Here is a 5,986-nt window from a genome sequence, read left to right as displayed (position 1 = left end):
CCAGGAACCCCCCCCCCCCCCCTCTACCACAGCCCAATCCCAGTCTAATCACACTGTAAACATAGATTGGTGCTTACACTGTGCCACACCAGGGACAGTGCATCCTAGGAGTTATTATTTTGCATAGTTACCAGCATTTCAAAAAAATTCCAGGACAACTTTTTGAGCTGTGCGCCCAGGCAATGTAGGTGGGGAATGCACTTGAAGCTCTTGCTGTCCGCCCGTTGTAAATAAATGGACGAATGGCAAGCTGCTATCAGCAGGGCGCCATAAATGTACAGCTTTTTTTCTGCTCATGCGCAGCCCTTAGCGTGCGCACATGAGCAGAACACACTGACAGGTGTAAACAGCCGGTAACGGCTGTTACACATACAAGCAATGCCGTTACCTTCCATCCCGGGCTCCTTGGCGGCTGTCAGCAGGAAGATGGGAGGGAGATCAGCATTGTCCTCCTTGCTGATCTCCTCTCCGATGTCTGAATGTGGAGGTGATGTGTATTGCCTCACTTCCGCATTCAGCTGTCATTTCTCTGGCTGCTATAGCCAGAGAAGAAGCTGGTGAAGCAGATCTCTGGTGACATTAGGAGTCTTGGAGACCCCTAATCTTGGAGACCCTTAATGTCTCCATAAAGAGGACCTATCAGTGTGCCTGTGCTATCACATAGGGGACTCTTAGTCCCCTATGTGATAGCAATAACATTAAGGGGTCTATTCACTAAGCTGCCATAGGCTATTCACTTCAGGCTGGTATGGCTGATTTCAGCCGTATATCGGCTGAAATCCGCCGTACATCGGCTTGCTTCGCATGGCTTCGGAAGTGCAGAAGGAGTTCGACTCAGCCGATCCAACATCTGGATCGGCTGAGCCGACCCTCCGGCAGGCTACTCACTGCTGTTCGGTCTATTATCATAGATGCCGAACAGCAGTGAGTGAATAGCTGAATGCCGCTGAGCGGCATTCAGCTCGGCTGTTCTGCTCGGTCCCTCAGAGGGACCAAGGAGAACAGAAAAAGAGTTTTAAAAGTTTTAAAAAGTAAATAGATGGGTGATGTGGGTGCACAATGTGGATAGTGTAGGTGCACAGTGCGGTGGAGCAGCATCTCTCCCCTCTCCCTTTTTTTACTGCTTCCTCTGCTCCTCTGATCCAGGACACTTCTCCCAAAGGAGGTACTGTTCCACCTTCCCCCACTCCACTTAATGGACTTGGAGTGGGGGGAAATTTGCATATAAATGAGCCATAGTGTGATTTGAGTATGAATGAGCCACATATAGAAATCCGGTGACCTGCAGATTTCCATATAAATGAGCTGTGGGCAGTGCTGATGGCTCCTGTGGCTCAGCAGATGTCTGGAGAGATGAACTTCTGCTGCCTAGAGGGCACTTTTTATGTCAGTGCCAGAGGCCATCTTCCTGCTGCAGTGATATTGCTGCATACATACTGGTTGCCCTTGCTGGCTTTGGACCCCCTGCTGACCCAATGGGGCCTGTGTCTGGTACAGAAGGACTGCATCTACCTCTGTATCTGTGGCCCTGGGGTTCTAGCTTTTTCTTATTCTACTGAAGCCTTGACTCCCTGGGCTCACAAGAAGCAGGTGAAATTATTCTGGACATCATTCAACCTGGAAAAGGAGTGACACAGCATCACTTGATCAGTTACTCTTCAAAGGACAACATAACAGATCGGGTCATTTGAGCATCCGGAGCTGCTTTTTTATTTTATGAGCTGCTGGGGGATTCACTTATAGTTTGAATTAGGCTTATCCATCTCTTCAAAATTCCTATTTCCTTTATACTATATAGTTCCCCAAAATTGTATTCTATATTCTAGATGTGGCCTTACAAATGTTCAGAGGCAATCCAGTATCTCCCTTTTTTGAATACCAACATTTTGTTTGCTTTTGCAGCTGCCACTTGGTATTGAGTGGCATGTCCAAGCTATCTATTAACCAGTATTCCCAAGTCCATCTTCAGCTCTTCCTAATCCTATATTTTTCAGCATTAAATTTGATTTGCTATTTAACTGGCCATGTATTCATTTTGTTTCATTGTATTTAATAGCACTTTCCCGCAGAACAGAACAATGCACACCAAAGTGGTGGGTGCACATGAGCATTTGGTGCCTATTTAAACAAGGCCTATAACAATGTGATTGTTGTTCCTAACAATCACATACAATTTGAGAGAAAAGCTGAGTTATTTTTTAAGAATTAGAACAAAATAAAATGTAAGTTGTCTATGGAGCATAGACTGAAGTGCTCAGTAGGAAAATATGTTTAGGTTGATAGGTAAAACATGCACCTTTACAGACACTCAAAGAGGACCTGTAGTCTGTAGTCATTACCACCTGTGTGTAATAGAATCCATGTTATGGATACGTGCAGTGGGACTCAATCTGGTAACATGGACACACGTACATCTAGTACCTAGGTCTAGTCAATTAAGTTTATTAATTACTTGTTACATGTACAAGATGTCATTCAGGGAGGGAAGAAGTTGCCCGCAAAAGAACATTTTGCCTGCATTTATCCCATTGTCTTAATAATCTTTGTGACAAGTGACAACCCACAAAATGTGTTGGCTGGGACTAAAAATTTCCAGATATGTTATCATGCAAATTATGCTTTTGTTTCAGATTTGCAGAGTTTTATTCTGCACTTAATTTATAAACTAAAATGAAACCATTTGAAAGGAAGGAATTATGTATTTTTTGAAGTAAGAGATCAGACACACACATATGGGGGACATACGTGTGTGTACGTGACTGAACGCCACCTCTGTACATTTTTCAATGGTGCCCCAAAGCACAAAAGAGTAAAATTGTGATTTTAAAGCCTTTTATTATTATATACATTTATACATACGCAAAAAAAATCAATTACCATTAAGTAATTTGAAATCTATCAAATCAGATTATGAAGCACTGTTCAGAGGCTCAGAGATACTTCTACCTCAGTGTACAAATATGTTTTTTCTATACCGTCTGGTGATATAACAGAAGGGTCCTCTTCTTCTTCCGAGGGCCGTGGGGGCAGGCACTTTTCCCAGGACTGAGCAGCGCACGTGTAATGAGTGTGAACCCAGCCTGCCTCTTGACGTGCCCCCAATGGGGCATGTAAACATCAGACTAGGCTCACAGGAATTGGGCAGAATGACAATGGGTCATTCTGCCTTAAAGAGAATCTCCGGAGCTAGACCAAGCAGGAAGTTGGGGACAGGGCTGGAGCCTGGGGAGGGTAAGCAAACCCGGCACAACTTTGTCTTTATACAGGGTTAGAAATGACCCCCCCCAAAAAAACTGAAGTTTTACTGTAAATAACTCAATGAGTGTCAATTACCTGAAACACTGAATAAAAGCTCTGCCTGCAAAGATGATGATAAATACTTACGACTCCCACTGCCCATGCCCCTGAATACTGCTCTATTACAAAAAAAGTCTCCTCTAAAATCCTTTGAGAAACCAACAAATTCTCTGAATGGTAATCTTCTGTTTCCTTCCATGTCACTTATGTGCCTTGTAGTAATGTGGGAATGGAAAGTAGAAACCAGTATGCAGTGGCGAAAGTAAAGGCAAATTGTTCTCATTTATGGTTTTTTTTTTTGCATTTCTCTGGATCAACAGTGGGTAATTGTGGGCATAGTGTTCTGTTTATGCTTTTTTTTTCATATCTCTATAGGTTGAACTCAATAGACATGTGTCTTTTTTCAACCTGACTAACTATGTAACTATATTTAAAGTTGGATAGAGCCTGTCTGGTTCTTACAGCCCTCCATGTTTAAGGTAGAGAGATTCCCTCTCTCTAGTTTTCTTTATCAGCATTGTCACTGGGAATATAAGTTAGGTCTCGTTCACACCTAAGCGTATTGCATATGCGCGTCTGTCACGCGACCGTCGCACGTTTTTTTACCGCGATTCGCGTTAAAAAAGTTGCGCGACAAACACGCGTTTCCGAAGGCTACTTGGCTGTATCCCAATGGAAACGCGCAACAAAACGGCCCAAAGTAGTACCTGTACCTTTTCAGGCGTTAGCCGTTTTGTAGCGCGTTAGGGACGGGCGGAAATACGCCAAGCTGCGAACGAGACCATTGAATACAATGGAATTTTTATTTTTGAGCGTTTTGTAGAGCGTTCGTCGAGCGTAGAACGCGCTACAAAACGTTCAGGTGTGAACGAGGGTTTAGGGTAAGTCCAAAATTTAAGATACCTCCAGAGCAGTTATAGAGGGGAACTCTTCCAATGGGGACACTTGTTCCAGTGGCATTTGTCTAACAAGAATTTCCCACACATTGGAAAGATATGCTCACACTTCCTCTTGAGTCCAAAGGACAGGTAAAGGAAATCTCCCTAATAAGACAAAAATGGCAAGAAAAAAAGACAGTGATTCTAATCTTCCACTACTCTATCCAAAATGGCTTTAGATATACTTTATCTAGCTTCTTTGTAGGTCCACCTTTCATTCAGTGGTTCTATATACTGTAGAGTAGTGCTTTAACCTCTTGCCGTCCGCCCGTTAAGAAAAAACGGACGGACGGCAGACTCGCATTAGCGGGTTGCCGTCTCCAGCGCACGCGCACGGGCAGGAAAGACCCGCTTGTTTCTACAGCCGTTAACGGCTGTTTCACATACAACCGATCAGCGGCTCTATAGCTCTATCGGCTCTATCGGTTGTATGGCGTGATTTTCGGAGCACCCCCCTCCGTTCGCGAGTGCCACCACTCCCCCCTCCTGACCCCTCACCTTTAATCCCGGGATCCGCTAGCCTGCGGGATCTGCGGGACCGGCTCGGGAGGGCGTCAGGAGGAGGAGGGAGGGAGATCAGCTCCTTGCTGTTCTCCCTCTGTAGTGTGAATGCAGAAATGATGTGTATTACATCACGTCCGCATTCACCTGTCAGTCATCTGGCTCCTACTGCCAGAGAGAAGAAGCTGATGAAGCAAATCTAGGCTTCATCAGCTTCTTTTGGGGTCTCCAGGTGACATTAGGGGTCTAGGGACCCCTAATGTCTCCATAAAGAGGACCTGTCAGTGTACCTGTGCTATTATATAGGGGGATGGTATCCCCCTATGTAATAGCAATAACAATAAGTGTAAAAAAAAAAAATCTATATAAATAAAAAAAGTTAAAAAAAATAAAAGTCACAAACAAAAAAAGTTAAAAAAAATAACAGGTCACAAATAAAAAAAAGTAAACCCCCCCCACAATGTTTAAGTCCCCCCACCTTCGTTTACGCACATTTAAACGTAAATATGCGTCGCATGCGCCAGCACGCGAAAATGACAATTGCGCTACACATGTTACATATCGCCGCGAACGTCGCAGTGAGAGCAATCATTTTAGGGCCATCAATCACTGATAACACTAAACTGATGAGCGGTAAAAGCTTTTAATGCGTCGCCTATGGCCAATTTTGGGTAATTTAGTTTTTTTGAGGTTTCGCGCGCGTGCGCAATTTTAAGGCTTGACATGTTTAGTGTCTCTTTACCCGACTAGACCCCGTCTTTTATATTTTACCAAAAAATTGGGAAATTATAAATGTTTTAGAATTTAATATAGGGGAAACTGTTTTTTTTTTTTAAAAATCTGTAATTTTTCCTTCATATATAAAAAAATAAAAACCCCAGTGGTGAATAAATACCACCAAAAGAAAGCTCTATGTGTCCCCAAAAAAGGGTATAAAATTCATTTCAGTACAGCGCTGCATGACGGAATAAATGTCAGTCAAAGTACCGTACCGCAGCGCTGAATACTGAAAAATGGCCTGGATGGGAAAGGGGTTTAACACCCCGGATGTCAACTGGTTAAAGCTTGACTCTTGCCAAAACATTGTATTGTTGTCTGTGTGCAAAAGCAATGCAGAAGTCTGGCTCCTGCAGTCTCTTTCTCCCATCCATGCCCAGGGCCGGATTTACTCCCCCTGCCGCCCCAAGGCCAGGTTCCACAATACAACCCCCCGCCCCCATCAATTGTGAATGGCAACCAGATGGCAGGGC

This window comes from Nanorana parkeri, unplaced genomic scaffold (genome assembly GCF_000935625.1).
Source record: "Nanorana parkeri isolate BGI_ZX_2015 unplaced genomic scaffold, ASM93562v1 scaffold76, whole genome shotgun sequence".
NCBI classification, from domain to species: domain Eukaryota; kingdom Metazoa; phylum Chordata; class Amphibia; order Anura; family Dicroglossidae; genus Nanorana; species Nanorana parkeri.
The sequence above is the reverse complement of the archived record's forward strand: the minus strand, read 5'-3'. Positions refer to the sequence as shown.